We start from the raw sequence: 15,244 nt of genomic DNA, 5'->3' as shown, positions 1-15,244 counted from the left end.
ATAGACTGTCAATGTTGCCCAATTGAAGGAAAGTGCGTCCACCTTCCAGGCCTGTGGATGATAGGTCCTTGAACAAAATTTTTTCAACTGGCAATTTCTGTGGGTAGCAAAGATATCTATGTCTGGCTGTCCCCATGCCTGAGTTATCTTTGTGAAAACTTGAGGATGCAACTTCCATTCGTGTGGATCTGTCATATTTCTGCTTAGGTTGTCTGCCACTGTGTGTTTTCCTTCCCTGGCAGGAATTGTGCCTGTAGTTTAATTTGCAATTCCAGTGCTGTGTTCCATAGGGTCATGGCTTGCCTGCACAGGGGGTATGAATGAGTTCCCCCCTGTTTGTTTATGTACCACATCACTGTGGTGTTGTCTGTCCTTATCAATAGCTGGCCTGGATGCAATAGGTCTTTGAAGGTCATAATAGCCTTTTGCACGGCTAGCATTTCCTTTTGGTTGATGTGAAGGTGCTTCTCTTTTCGGGTCCATTTTCCCTGAATGCACTGATCTGTCATGTGTGCTCCCCAGGTGTAGTCTGAGGCGTCTGTTGTGATGATTTGAGTTGCTTGAGGTACACAGAAAGGAAGACCTGTGTTTCTTTGGCAAGCCTGAGTCCACCACAAAAATTCCTTTTGAAGGCATGGAATGAGTGGTATAATTGCTTCCAAGCTGTGGCTGTGTTGAGACCATAAGTTTTCCAGGTACCATTGAAGTTTCCTCATATGCAGCTTTGCACATGGGATTAGTAGGATGCAAGATGCCATGAATCCCAGAGCCTGCAGGACTTTCCTTGCAGTTAGCCTGGTGTAAGTTGCCATTTTTCTAAAGTATTGAGACAGTTGCCCTTGCTTGTCTGGCATGAGGTAGGCCATCTGGGTGGTTGTATCCAAGCTGGCACCCAAGAAAATTATTTGTTGAGAGGGTATTAGTTTTGATTTCTTCTTGTTGACTGTGTATCCTAGGAAGTTCAACAGTTTTATTACAAACGCCAGGTGCTGCAGTAGTATGTCCTTGCTGTCCGTTTGGATCAGGCAGTCGTCCAGATATGGGTAAATTTGTATCCCTTGTAGTCTGCAGAAGGCAATTACTGATGCCAGGCATTTTGTAAACACTCTGGGCACAGTAGATAAGCCAAAGGGTAATGCAGAGAATTGGTAATGGGTTGTACCTGCAAGAAATCTGAGGTATCTTCTGCAATCTTGTCTGATCGGGACATGCAGGTATGCCTCCTTGAGGTCCAATGTTACCAGCCAAGACTCCTTGCCCAGCATGGGAAGAAGCTGCTGTAATGTGAGCATCTTGAATTTTGGCACCTGTAGATATGTGTTTAGGATGGATAGGTCTAAGATAGGTCTCCAATCTTTGTCTTTCCTTGGTACCAGGAATAGTCTGGAATAAAACCCTTGACCTTGTTCTTTTGCATGTACCTCTTGAATTGCTTTCATGTCCATGAGAGCTGAAACTTGTTTTTGTGCCTCTGCCCTTTGATTTTGTGGCAGGTTTGGCATGCCTCTCATTTTTGGAAGGGTGTGAAAGTGGAACCTGTAGCCTCTGTCTATGATGTCCAGAATCCATTTGTCTTTTGTAACAATATGCCAATTTTTTGAGAATAATGTCAGTTTTCCGCCCAAAGGTGCTGCCATTAAAGCTTTCCTTGGTAGGTTCATAGGTTCATAGGTTTATACTAGGCTATCTGCCTTAATAAGGCATTTATAAGCCTAGCCCAAATTTTTGTGGCTTACGCCACCCCTTATATGAAAAAATACTGTGCCCATTAGTTTGGTGTGCCTCTGTCCAGCAGTGACACAGAGATGATTCCCGGGGTAAACCTACGATCTCCCATCCACAGGTCAAGATTTCTCTTGAACAGAGTCAGCGAGGTGCTCTGCCTCACATGGACTGGGATTTTATTCCACAGCATAGGGAGTCTCTGAGTGATAAATCTATCCCTCCAGCACGTCCTATTTATATTCGTGCTAAGGTTTAAGTCGCTTGCTCTAGTGGTTTTGGTGGATTTGGATTTTTTGAGGTGGAGCATGTCCATTAATTCCAGGTTGGACATGGCCTTGTATGTCAGGCACATGTCACATCTGAGCAGACGGTATGCGACTGAACAGAGCTGGAGTTTCTTCAATCTGGCAGCATATGACAGATTTTGGAGTCCCTTTATCCTTTTGGTGAGGAACTTTTGGGGTCTCTCCAATTGCTGCAGATGTCGGGTGAGATACATCCCGAATGGGGCATTGTACTCGATCATTGGTCTGATAAGTGAAGAGTACAGGGGAACAATGACCTCACTAGATCTGGATGTGAATCCCTTCATGATCAGGTGGGCAATGTAGAAGGTCTTTCTAACCACTTTAGCAACGTGAGTGTCAAAAGAAAGGCCACTGTCAACCTGGGTCCCCAGGTCCCTGATAACCTCTTCTGTGCTAAGTGGATTGCCACCTATATGGTAGCTTGGGGTTACCTTGTTTTTCCCGAAGGGTATGACTACACATTTTTTGGTGTTTAACTTCAGGCCATGGCTCTGGCACCAGCTGTTTCCGTGAGTCCCTTCTAAAGGATATCCGTGTCCGATGCACTTTCCACTATGGCGCCCAGTTTGCAGTCGTCAGCAAACTTTGTCAGCCAAACTCCTCCCATGTTGGCCTGTACTTCTGAGAAGTAGATGCCGAACAATAGGGGGCCAAGGACCGAGCCCTGTGGGACACCACTTGTGACTGGCTTGGAGTCTGACATAGCGCCAGCAACTCTAACCCTGTGGGTTCTGTCCTTAAGCCAGTTTGCAACCCATCTTGTGACATATGGGTTTACATTTAAGCTGGTAAGTTTTTCTACAATACTAGAGTGGGGTATTGTGTCGAAAGCCTTTGCAAGGTCAAGGTAGGCTGTATGGACTGCCTTTCCCTCATCAATGGCCTTGGTGACTGTTTCGAAGAAGTCGACCAAGTTCAAAAGGCATGATCTTCCCTTGACGAAGCCAAACTGGGTCGGGTCCAATGTCTGCAAGTCCCCTATATCTTTATTTATGAGCTCCATTATGATCCTCTCCATAGCTTTGCAGACTAGACTTGTTAAGCTTATGGGGCAGTAATTACCAGGGTCCGTGAGGCGCCTTTGTGGAGTGGGACCACAGTTGCCGACGCCACTCCTTGGGCACGTATCCTGTGGTAAGGCTGAGATTAAACAGCTGCCTTATGTGCGGTTTAATTCCTCATTTAGCTCGTGTAGCACACAGCCGGGGACACCATCCGATCCCATTGATGCTGTGTTTTAGCTTTAGAGAGAGCAGCTTTCACCTGCGCATTTGAGATGTCTGGGAGGCTACACTGGCTGGGATAGTTATCTCTCCTTTAGGGGAGAGGGGTGAAGTTTGCACTGAACCTGTCTGCCAGTATGTTGGCAATGTCTGTGGGTTCAGTGATTTTTGTATCATTTTGGACTAATTCTGAGCATATCTGGGAGTTTCCACCCAGGTTCCTAACATAGCTGAAAAAGGCCTTATGATTGTCCTTTGAATCCATGGCAATTTTTCTCTCAAAATTGGCCTTAGTTGATTTTATGAGTGCTCGATTTTTTTACTAATAATGATCAGGGGTGACTTCCTTTATGGATTTTGTTCTATCATGTAATAGCTTTCTCCTCTTATTGTAAAGTTTGTTAATGGCTGGGGTCCACCAGACTGGACGCTTGCCCTTTGTGGAAAGAGTCTTGGTTTTATTTGGGATTGCCTGATCCATGCAGTCCTGGAGGTGTTCATAGAAGGCATTTGTAAGGGCTTCCAGCTTGGTTGTGGTTTCCACTGGCTCAGGGCCTTGAAGTATACCACACCAGTCTTGAGTAGTGTGAAGTTTGCTTTAGAGAAGTTCTTCACTGTGGTCTTTTTGTTTGGGGTGGGCGGATGTGGATTTCCAGTGAGATTAGTTTATGATCAGATCTCACCAATGAGGGATATACTCGTGTGGAGCATTTTGTCCCCATGTTTGTGACAATGAGATCTAGTATATTTTCTCCTCTCGTGGGAACAGTGACTAGCTGTTCCATGGCATTTGAATTTATGAACTCCGGTGTAGGGGGAAGTCATTGTGTCTGTTTTCTAAAAGACTGTGATCTATCTTCTGCACCTCTTGGGGTTGGTGCTTGTCACTGTCTGCCTCTGAAAGATCCTTGAGGTTGCCCTCTACCCCTTGGGCGCCTGTATCTGCCCCCTTTGAGGTCTGTCCGTGGCTGGAAAGGACCAATTTTATGAAGGCCAGTTTCTGCTGAAACGTAGAGGCTGTACCTGCAGGAAATCTTTCACTGTTTGTATTGATTTTGCTTTTTCCTTCATTTTCTTTAGCACCTCCTCAGCTTTAACACCAAACAATACATCTTTTTGAAGAGGTGCATCTAATAATTTAGCTTTGACATGATCTAGTAAGGTTTGTTCTTTGAGCCAAGCATGCCTACGTATAACAGACCCCGTAACAGCAGCTCTACATGAGGCCTCTAAAGCATCAAAACCACACTGCAAGGTATGTTTACCCACTTGCTCTGCACCATGCAACAAATCCTGCAACTCTTTTGAATCTGGTTGTTCTGGTTGTGTCATTTTGCTTTTCAGCTGAGATATCAAAAACTGTTGATACTTTAACATATGGAACTGACAGTTTAATGCCCTCATGTTAAAGTGGCTGAGGTGTACACCTTTTTCAGCCACCTTTCTAAAGCTCTGGAATCTCTCTCTGAAGGTAATGGGTTTTTAGCAGTAGAGGCCTTAATTCCCTTGGGACCCTGTGAAATTGTTTCTGGGTCAGCAGTATGGCTTTTATATAGAAACTGGTGGGAGTCAGGAACCCGGTAATACCTGTCTGGTTTAACAGGAGCTGGAGGCAAAGAATCTGGATTAAGGCTGGCTTCTGTGTACACATCATCCAATATATCTAAAACAGGAGGGATAGCCAGAGGCCTATGCTGGGGGAGCAGAAGAAATTCCCTGAGCCTTTTCTTGGAGTCTGAGTAACCTTGGCCTTCCCAATGAAAGTGTTCCCTCAATGTATGCAGGGTTTCCCCAAAAGAGAAGTCCTCATGGGGCCGAGGAATAGACTCCTCTGCATCAGAGTCTTCGAATGGAGAATAGGCATAATCCTGGTCCTCAGATAGTTCTGAGGTAATAGAAGCTTGATCTGAGGGAAGGGTAGTCTTCCTCTAATCTGGGCCTTTTGTCAGAGGGGGGTTGAGAACCCCTGATAAGAGTAATCAAATCCTCAGCCATTTTAAGCATCTGTTTTTTAGGCATGGTGCCTTGAGAGGGGGTCTGAGGAACCTGTTTTTTGGTTTTCATGGCTGCTTTAGATTTAGTGAAGGCTTTAATAGAGAAGGAGGAAGGCCTGAAGACCCCTTGAGAAATGGCAGGCCTGTCTAAATTCTGAGTTTCCCCACCAGGAGTGGCGTCGGGATCCGTAGTAATAATGGGGGCCGAGGAGCCTGCGACCTCGGGTACTGAAGACACCGGTAATGCATTGCCATCGGTAGTCAGGGGCTGCGTAGGTGCCTCGCGGAGTACCACAGAACTGGTAGTTGGCCTTAGCGTGGTTTCAGTAGGTGGTGCGGACCTCGTATGTCGGTCCTTATCTTTGCGTTTTTTGCTCAAAACTGGAGTCGGAGTATCTGACGACATAACATAATTAAACGTTTTGCCGAAAAAGTGAAGGGCGAACTCCGCCCGACGCTTAATAGTGCGTTTATTGAATCCAGCACAGAAACGGCAGGCCGAAACGTTGTGGTCTGGGCCTAAGCAAGGTATACAGAAAGAGTGGAAATCCTTATGCGGTTTTTGCTTCCCACAAGAAATGCAATTATTAACTTTGTCTGACATTGGTCTGAGGCAAGAAAAGTTTCCCCAATGGGGTACTTAGCTTTCAAGAAGACTTCGGCTGAAATACTTTCATAAATCTCAGGAGCTGGCCGACCGGCACTTGCGAACTGCTTCTGCTTCGGGCACCGCGCGGCAAGAAAGACTGAAGAATATGGCGTTGGCTGCCACTTTTATACCCCTGCCGCACTGACGTCAGGGAAGAAGCGACGACAACCAACGCTGGACCTAGACTTTGGAATTCGGCCGACCGAGGACCCGCCTGACGGCAGGATAACCCATCTGTTATGACTGCAGCTGTATGCATGATGAACATCTGGAGGAAACAAAAAAAAGTCTGATCTAGAAGATGAGGAATGACCCTCTGGAAAGGACGAATTTCCTCCCACTGTCATCTGCAACCTTGATGAATGAATTTTAGAGCCCATTTGTCTGAAACAATCTGTTGCCAAAGAGAAACATGGAGATTCAGATTGTCTGGGCCAGGGTGGGATGCAGTCACAAGGTCTTTTGAATAGTCATTCAGATTTGTTGAACTCTCCTTGGTTTCAGGATATTCACGACTTCTTTTTGAAATTCCCTTGCCATTTCTTCTCAAACGTCTGTTTGCCTGTATTTTTGAGACTGTTTATTTTGCTTTTTTTGCCAAAAATTGGATGAAGAGCTAGAAAATCCCTTGGAAAATTTAAAGGGCTGAAAATCTTAGAGATTCCCTGGATTAGCTTCCTCCTTTCATCACATTTTTGATCACCTCTGCAGCACATGGGCCAAACACTAAATCTCTATCCAAGGGTGAATTTAAAATCTCATTACTGTCATCATCTGGGAGGTTCTGAGAATACAGCCATGCAAACCTCTTTAAAACAGTACCAGTGGCCATAGTCCTGGGAGAGGTATCAACAGTCATACATACACTGTAAACAATGAGTTATGAGCTGTGTAATACAAAAAACCAAGTTACTTAAAGCAGCTTTTTCCTCATAAGAATAAATTGGAGATAAATAAAACATTTCTCATACTTTCACAATTAGTCAGAACAAGCTTCAACATAGGAGTCTGGCAATTCAAAACTCTGAAAATCAAACTTACAGAAGTATGCCCCTTTTCTCCATACTTCTCAATAACTTTCCCATCCTTATCAAAAAGAGTGGGACTGGAATTAGAGCTACAGCTGGGTGAGTTTTGGGAATAGTGTATACAAATTTAAAAGAATGAAGAACTTTATACATTCTATCTACCTTTTTAGGGACATCTAGCTGTCTATCAGGAAAATTGCAGGCAGTAATACAAGCATCCTCTAAAGCAGAAAGGACAGGAGGAATGGGTGTAGGATCTGGAAAATCCTTCTGTAACAACTCATAGTATTTTCTAATGGACTGAGAAACCTCTGTTTTCCCACTGAAAACACTGGCACATTTCAGCAATCGTTTCAGAGAAAGAGAAAAGTACAGTTTTGTACCTACCATAAATGTAGATGTCCGAGAGACATGCAACTGCAGTCATAACATGTGGGTTGTCCTGCCTCAGGCAGCCCTCGGTCGGCCGGATTCCAAAGTCTGGGTCCGACGTCGGCTGATGTCACATTTCTCTCCGACGTCAGAGCGGCTGGAGTATATAAGCATCAGCCGACGCCATTTTCTTCAGTGTTTCTTGCCCCAGATGCCAGGTGCCCTCCAAGGAAGGCTGTAATCAAATTGGAAGACAAAAACAGGATTCCAAACAAATACATGAGCAATAAAACAAATACACCATAACAGATATCCCCAGCTAAGAGAGAGAGAGGGATAGGAGTGGACCCTAAGCATAGAGGGGTATGGAGGGAGGGAAAACCCGACTGCAGTTGCATGTCTCGGACATCTACATTTATGGTAGGTACAAAACTGTACTATGTCCTTCAAGAATGCAACTGCAGTCATAACATGTGGGTAGAATACCATAGCTTAGCTGGGGAGGAGGTATGCTCTAGGAAAGAGATGGTGTGGCAATAAAACCCTGCAGGACTGCCAAGCAAAGCCTGCTCTGGATCTGGAATATAGGGGGAGATTGTAGTGTTTTGAGAATGTATGCACGGAGCTCCATGTAGCAGCTTCTAGAATGTCCTTTGTAGGCACCCCTCTTAAAAATGCTGTAGAGGTGGCTGTAGCTCTGGTGGAATGTGGTCTGACATAGGCTGGAACAGTCTTTCCATGAAAGGAATAACAGAATCTGATGCAATGTCCAATCCATTTAGAAATAGTCTGCTTTGAAATTGCTTTTCCTTGGACTGCAGGGGCGTAAGCTACAAAAAGTTGTTCAGACTTCCTACTGGCCTTGGTTCTGTCCAGGTAGTATCGAAGTTGTCTATGAATGTCCAAGGTATGTAAAAACCTTTTCCCCCTTATTCTCAGGATTGGGGAAGAAGGCAGGCAGATGAATGGCTTGATTTAGAGAAACCCTAGATACCACCTTTGGCATAAAGGTAGGGTTGGTCCTTAATGAAACCCTGTCTCTCTGGAAAATAATAAAGGGTGGTATTGCCATTAGGGCCTGTAGTTCCGAAACCCTTCTTGCTGAGGTAATTGCCAACAGGAAGGCTGTTTTCCATGAGAGAAATTGCAAGTCAACTGAAGCTGTTGGCTCAAAAGGAGGTAGAGTCAGTTTTTCTAAGACAAAATTGAGGTCCCAGGCTGGCACTGGGGCCTTTCTTGGTGGCTTAATGTTCTTGATTCCCCTGAGGAATTGCCTTAGTAAGGGGTGAGAAAAAAACGGAGGATCGGTGTTGTATCTGGCTGAAATAGCAGATGCATGTATTTTTATTGACGAATATGAGAGGCCACTCTGTAACATATCTGCCAAATATTCCAAGATAAGTGGGATGTTCAGCAATGATGCATCATGCCCTTTGCTGGTATTCCAATTGCTGAATCTTTTCCACTTTGCTAAGTAGACCTTTCTGGTGGATGGTCTTCGAGCCTCTGTTAGTATCCGCTGAACTTCCTTGGAGAGAGGTAAGTTGAATGTATTTATGGGATCTCCCAGGCTGTTAGCTGCAGAGTTTGAAGGTTTGGATGCAGTGTTTCGAAATTGTGCCGAGTCAAAAGTAGAGGCCACTGAGGGAGGGCCCACCTCCTGGTGTAACATATGCTCCGTAGTAGTGGGTACCAGTGTTGTCTTGGCCAATCCGGAGCTATTATGATTCCCTTGGGCTTCTCTGCTTTGATCTTTAGTAATACTGAGGTCATCAGTGGCAGAGGTGGGAATGCATAGATTGCTAGGGAGTTCCAGTTGAATGAAAGAGCATCTATTTTCCAAGCCTTTGGATGGTATGTCTTTGTGCAAAATTTTGGTAGTAGATGATTGAGGTGAGAGGCAAATAGGTCCACTTCTGGCTTGCCCCATGTCGAAGTGAGTTGTCTGAAAGCCTTCGGATGCAACCTCCACTCATGTGGATCTGTGAAATTCCTGCTTAGGCTGTCCGCCAACACATTGTCTTTTCCTGGAACAAACTGTGATTGCAACTGGATGTTTAGACTCAGTGATTTCTCCCAAAGCTGCATTGTCAGTCTGCAAAGGGGATAAGAGTGAGTGCCCCCCTGCTTGTTTATGTACCACATCACAGTGGTGTTGTCTGTCCGTATCAAGTGACCTTGCTGGAGTTGGTTTTGAAAAGCCTCGATAGCATGCATTACTGCCAGCATTTCCTTTTGATTTATATGCAGATGTGTTTCCTTTGGAGACCATTGTCCTTGTATACATCTGCCTTCCATGTGCGCCCCCCATCCGAGGTCTGAGGTGTCTGTAGTCATGGTCTGTGTTATCTGTGGTTTTTTGAATGACAAACCTGTGTTTTCCTGGCTCACCGAAGCCCACCATAGGAATTCCTTTTGTAAGCATGGGATGAGTGGTATGATTGTCTCCAAGTTGTTGCTGTGCTGAGACCAAACGCTTTTAGGTACCATTTAAGCTTTCTCATGTGTAGTTTTGCTAATGGAACCAGTAGGATGCAGGATGCCATGTAACCCAGGGCCTGTAGGACTCTCCTTGCAGTCATCTGGGTGAGTTTTGCTAAACCTTTGAAGTATTGAGTTAACTTCTCTTGCTTGTCTTCTGTCAGGTAAGCCATTTGAGAGGCTGTGTCTAGTTTGGCTCCTAAGAAGATTAATTGCTGGGATGGCTGCAGTCTTGACTTTTGGAAGTTGACTGTGTATCCCAGAGCTTGAAGTAATCGTATGACATATTCCAGATTTTTGTCAACATCAATTTGTCGTCCGCTTGTATGAGGCAGTCGTCCAGGTACGGGTAAATTTGTATACCCTGGAGCCTGCAATGAGCAATTACTGAAGCCAGGCATTTTGTAAACACTCTGGGTGCAGTAGATAAGCCAAATGGCAATGCTGAGAATTGATAATGCTCTGGCCCTGCAAGAAATCTGAGGTATCTTCTGCAAGTGTGTCTGATAGGGACATGCAGGTATGCCTCCTTGAGGTCCAGAGTAATCAGCCAAGACTCCTTGCCCAGCATGGGAAGGAGTTGCTGTAGAGTCAGCATTTTGAACTTTGGTACTATGAGAAAGGTGTTTAATGCGGACAAGTCCAGTATTGGTCTCCATTGAGTTTCTTTTCTTGGAACAAGGAAAGAGTCTTGAGTAAAATCCCTGTTCTTGTTCTTGTTGTGGAACTCTTTCTATTGCTTTCATTTGAGTTAGCAGAGAGATTTGCTTGATAGCCTCTGCCCTTTGATGTTGTGGTAGATTTGGCATGCCTTGTTTTCTTGGTAAGGTATGAAAATGAAACCTGTACCCTCGGTCTATAATGTCCAAAATCCATTTGTCCTTTGTCAGTCTGTGCCAGTTTTCTGCAAACAGAGATAATTTCCCACCCAAGGGAGCTTCCAGTTGTTCCCTGGTAGGCGGTAGTAGAGGAAAGTCATTGAGATTGTGGTTGTTGGGCAGGAGAAACCCCTCCGTCACCTCTTTGGTTTCCTGGCTGCCATTGACGTCCTCTGTATTGGCCTCTTCCTCGGCCACGTCTGTTCTTACCCCTTTGAAACTTTTCTGGATTAGGAAAGGACCAGTTTTTTGAAGGCCAATTCCTACTGAATCTGGGGGGGTTGAACCTGGAGGAAATCCTTTACAGTTTGAACTGATTTTGCTTTTTCTTTGATGGTCTTTAGTACATCCTTAGCATTTGCACCAAAAAGCTTGTTCTTTTCCAAAGGTGCATCCAGAAGCTTTGCTTTTACATGATCTGGTAGAGGTTGATCTTTTAACCAAGCATGTCTTCGCATCACTGCCCCTGTCATAGCTGCCCTACATGAAGCTTCCAGTGCATCATATCCACACTGCAGGAAGTGATTGCTTAATTGCTGAGTGTTATGTACAGCTTCCTGCAAAGTCTTTCTGTCTAAAGGATCAGGAGAAGCTAGTGTTTTTTGTAAATCTTCTAAAAGATAATCCTGATATTGGAACATATGAAAAAGGCAATTTAAAGCTCTCATAGATAAGGTAGTGGAAGTGTAAACCTTTTTACCCCATCTCTCTAATGACCTTGCTTCCCTGTTGGAGGGCAAAGGATTTTTTGAGGTGGAGGCTGAAACTCCTTTAGGCCCCTGTGAAATAATTTCCAAATCAACAGTATGGGCCCTGAATAAATGGGAATGAGTTTCAGGGACCCTGTAATACCTGTCTGGCTTGGCTGGTGCAGGAGGGAGAGTATCAGGGGTAGCACTAGAATCAGAATACAAATCATCCAGAACATCAAGTACAGGAGGAATAGCTAAGGGCCTGTGCTGAGGCTTCTTAAGGAAAGTCCTAAGGCGTTTCCTGGAATCAGAATATTCCTGGCTCTGCCACTTGAAATGTTCCCTCATGGTGTGCAGAACTTCCCCAAAGGAAATATCCTCAGGAGGGGAGGCCGAAGGTATGGCCTTTTATCAGGAGGAGGCTGGGATGCTCTCTCTGGATGGGTCTGCGAACCTCTAATCATGGAAATTAAATCAGCAGCCATGGACATAATTTGTGTCTCTGGAGTCGGCTGAGGTAAGGATCTAGAAGTAATATGCTTTGTTTTGCAGGCTGCCTTAGCCCTAGTGTAGGCCTTAATAGACATGGCCATAGGAGGCCTGGCAGCTCCACGTGCAGGAGTGACCTTGTCTACAGCAATGGTCTCGGGCATTTCCTCGGTTTCGGTATCCGGAGGAAAATCTATAACTGGCGGAGTAATGTCTGGAATCGGAGTCGTCGGTAATGTGGTGTCTTCGGTTTGGAGCGGTGGAGAGACAGTCTCAGAGGGAACCGGAGCACTTGCGCTAGGTTTTGGCGTGGAGTCGGTAGTAGACGCGGGCCGAGGATGTCGGTCCCGGTCTTTTCGCTTTTTGGGAGTTTGCGATGTCGGAAGATCCGACGGCATGGTATAAGCAAATTTATCGCCGAAAAAGTCTGCAGCGAACTCCGCCCGGCGCCTGAGAGTGCGCTTGTTAAAGCGAGCACAGGCTACACAGGCCGAGACGTCGTGGTCTGGGCCCAGGCAAGGGAGGCAGTAAGAGTGGAAATCCTTATGAGGTATTTGTTTACCACAAAAAAGACAATTGTTAACTTTTTCAGTAATTTCTGACATCGGCTGAGGCAAGAAAAGGTCCCCAACGGGTACTTAGCTTTTTGATGACTTCGCATCGAGAATACAGGAGCTGACCGACCGCACTTGCGAACTGCTTCTGCCGGGCACCGCGCGGCAAGAAAGACTGAAGAAAATGGCGTCGGCTGATGCTTATATACTCCAGTCGCTCTGACGTCGGAGAGAAATGCGACATCAGCCGACGTCGGACCCAGACTTTGGAATCCGGCCGACCGAGGGCTGCCTGAGGCAGGACAACCCACATGTTATGACTGCAGTTGCATTCTTGAAGGACATCCTCCACAGGGAGAATTAGAAACGGAGCTTTCCTCTGAGTATGAATCAGAAATTTGAGGGAAAAAAAACTATCAATCCCCTGCATCTTCCTTTTCAGATTCAGAAACTTGAATCACTTCAGAAAAGAGGCATCTCCTCTTTTATCAGAAATTACTTTACAATAGGGATCAACAGCCTGAATTAAACCAGTGCTAGACCAATAAAACAATCCTATCTAAAGAAATTTGAGGAGGAGTAGACACATGCTTGGTTTTCCGTTTACTTTTGACAGAAATAAATGAGGCCGACCATGTTAATAAAAGCAACAGTAGTTTTCCTGGGGAGGGGTACAGCATTTTGACAAAACAGTTAAATCTTCCCTGTTCCCTCTCTCACAACCATCAAGAGTGGATTTCCCTTGCCTACTGAGGGGATCCCAACACCCTCTGAGGATGTGGCTAACCCCAGTCCATAGTGGCTGTATGTGCTTCAACAGAGGGAAACAGGGTAAAGGATGAGTGGTCTGCAGTAAAAGAAATGGTTACTCTCCTGCGGCTGAGGCACACTGTTCATCTGCTGTGGTAGCAAAGGCTGTTTGCTTAATTTTTTTTTTCTTTTTTTTAGTTGAAGAAGAATCAACTCTGGGACCAGTAGCTTGTTCCATGGTCAAGCTTAAAATTTTGCCCATTTCCCAGGGAAGACCAGCAGTAAATGATGGTAAACACTACCAGTCTATAAAAGTTCATTTTATACAGACAAACACAGTACAAAGCACTTTAAAACACTATGCCAACCTCACAAAAGTAAAATAAACACAATTTCTCCCAATTAAAAAAAAAGTTTTCATTTGTTTTACTCCACTTTTAAACTGATACGGATGAGGAAAAAGGAGCATTCTGTTTTAAAGTATAGATTCATAAGTTGGTACTAGGCTATCGGCCCTAGGGCCTATACAAGTCTAGCCATAACAATTCCCTGGCTATTTCTTAACAGAATATTTACTTCCCTGGTCCCCTTGTCTAGCAGGGTGACTGACGTGATCCCTTGGGTGAATTTCCTATCTCCCATCCAATCATCAAGGTTCCTTTTGAAGAGGGCCAAAGAGGCGCTCAAGCTTATATTACAATCTTGTGATAGTCTGCTAAAACATAACATCCCTAGCTTTAAAATAACTTTCCTGATGTGATAAAACAGCAACACAAACAAGAAAATAGAAGGCTTTTTTCTCCAAAGGGAACTTATCTGCCCAAGAAAGGAACAGCTCAAGCCAACCGTCATTCCTTAAAAGCCTCAGAGGAGCATACTCTTTGGCAACAGCAAAGCTGTGGAGAGATTTGCGCCCAAACTTGTCTTTTATTCGGGTCTATATCAACTTGTTGAAGGTTCATGTCCATAAACCTTTCTTCATTGACCCGAAACAACTGAATGTTCAGTTCCGCTAACGTTCACATCTACGAAATATTTAAGTAGGTAAAGGCAGCAGTTGGCCCCAATGTAGTGTGAGTTCAGAGTTGGTAAACATAGTTGAGGGGCACAGACTCCCACTTGGGTGGGTTTGACATACTGCAGTATGTGTTCAGGTGTAGTGTTGGCCAACTGCTTCCTTTCCCTGGTGAAATATTTTTTCAATGTGAATGCTTGCAGAATTGAACACTCGGTGGTTTCGGGTTGATAATAAAGGTTCTCAGAAGTGAACCTTCAACAAACTGATATAGACCCCTTTTAACAGCTCAGCTCAAAGTACCTGAGTTTGGGAAAGTGGAAGTTCCTCTGAAGTTTTGGAAGCTGGCAGGGGGTTATATCCTTGTCCGGATATAACCTCCATAGCTTATGCTTCTGCAGCAGTGATCAATATGATGATCGTCAAAAACTATTCCCAATGTAAAATGAATTATGGATATTGTCAATGAGATAAAAGAACTGGAAATATAATCTTTAAAAAAGGGAAGGAACACATTTCATAGAAATAAATGGTATCTGTGAGAACAATATATTCAGAATAATGTTCAGGGCTAGGAGGAGGAGGAGTAAGACTTAAGGGAAGGCAGGATATGAATAACTGGTGTTATGTTGGAGTGAATGAAAATTGTTAAAAAACATACATGTATATTGAAAACCAAAAACAATGGAAACTATTTTGGCTTGTTGTCTTTTCTATTAATGTTTGAAACCCATGTTAAAGATTAAATGTGATGATTTAATAAAGATGCTTAAAAAACATTAGGGTGTACTATATAAACCTAGCACAAGAAGAAAGCCATAAAATCTTTAGTTGTGGAGTACCAAGCAAGTAGCAATAGAAGAGAGCATAACTGAGTGTGGATATAAATCATTATGTTATACTGAGGATATTTATAGACAGTAATGTTTTGAATTTGATTTGCCCTACAAAGTTCATGTCTGTGCTAGTTTTTATACACCTAAAGTAATCAAGATATAACTTGCAGTCCTCACTATTCTTTATGATTAGATGACTATTTGACAGATTCTGTTTAGGGCTAGTGTTAAGTATAGCAGGACTAAGGGA

General features: G+C 44.3%; 1 protein-coding gene across 1 annotated transcript in view; it reads right to left on the bottom strand.

The window, feature by feature from the left end:
- Window positions 1–15,244, bottom strand: part of LOC122803872 (kelch domain-containing protein 2-like) — a 599,698-nt gene that overhangs the window by 296,184 nt on the left and 288,270 nt on the right. The window lies entirely within an intron of this gene.

This window comes from Protopterus annectens, chromosome 6.part0 (assembly GCF_019279795.1).
Source record: "Protopterus annectens isolate FY-2018-M chromosome 6.part0, PAN1.0, whole genome shotgun sequence".
Taxonomy (NCBI): Eukaryota; Metazoa; Chordata; order Ceratodontiformes; family Protopteridae; genus Protopterus; species Protopterus annectens.
Note: the sequence above shows the minus strand (reverse complement) of the source record. Positions and strands in the feature narration are given on the sequence as shown.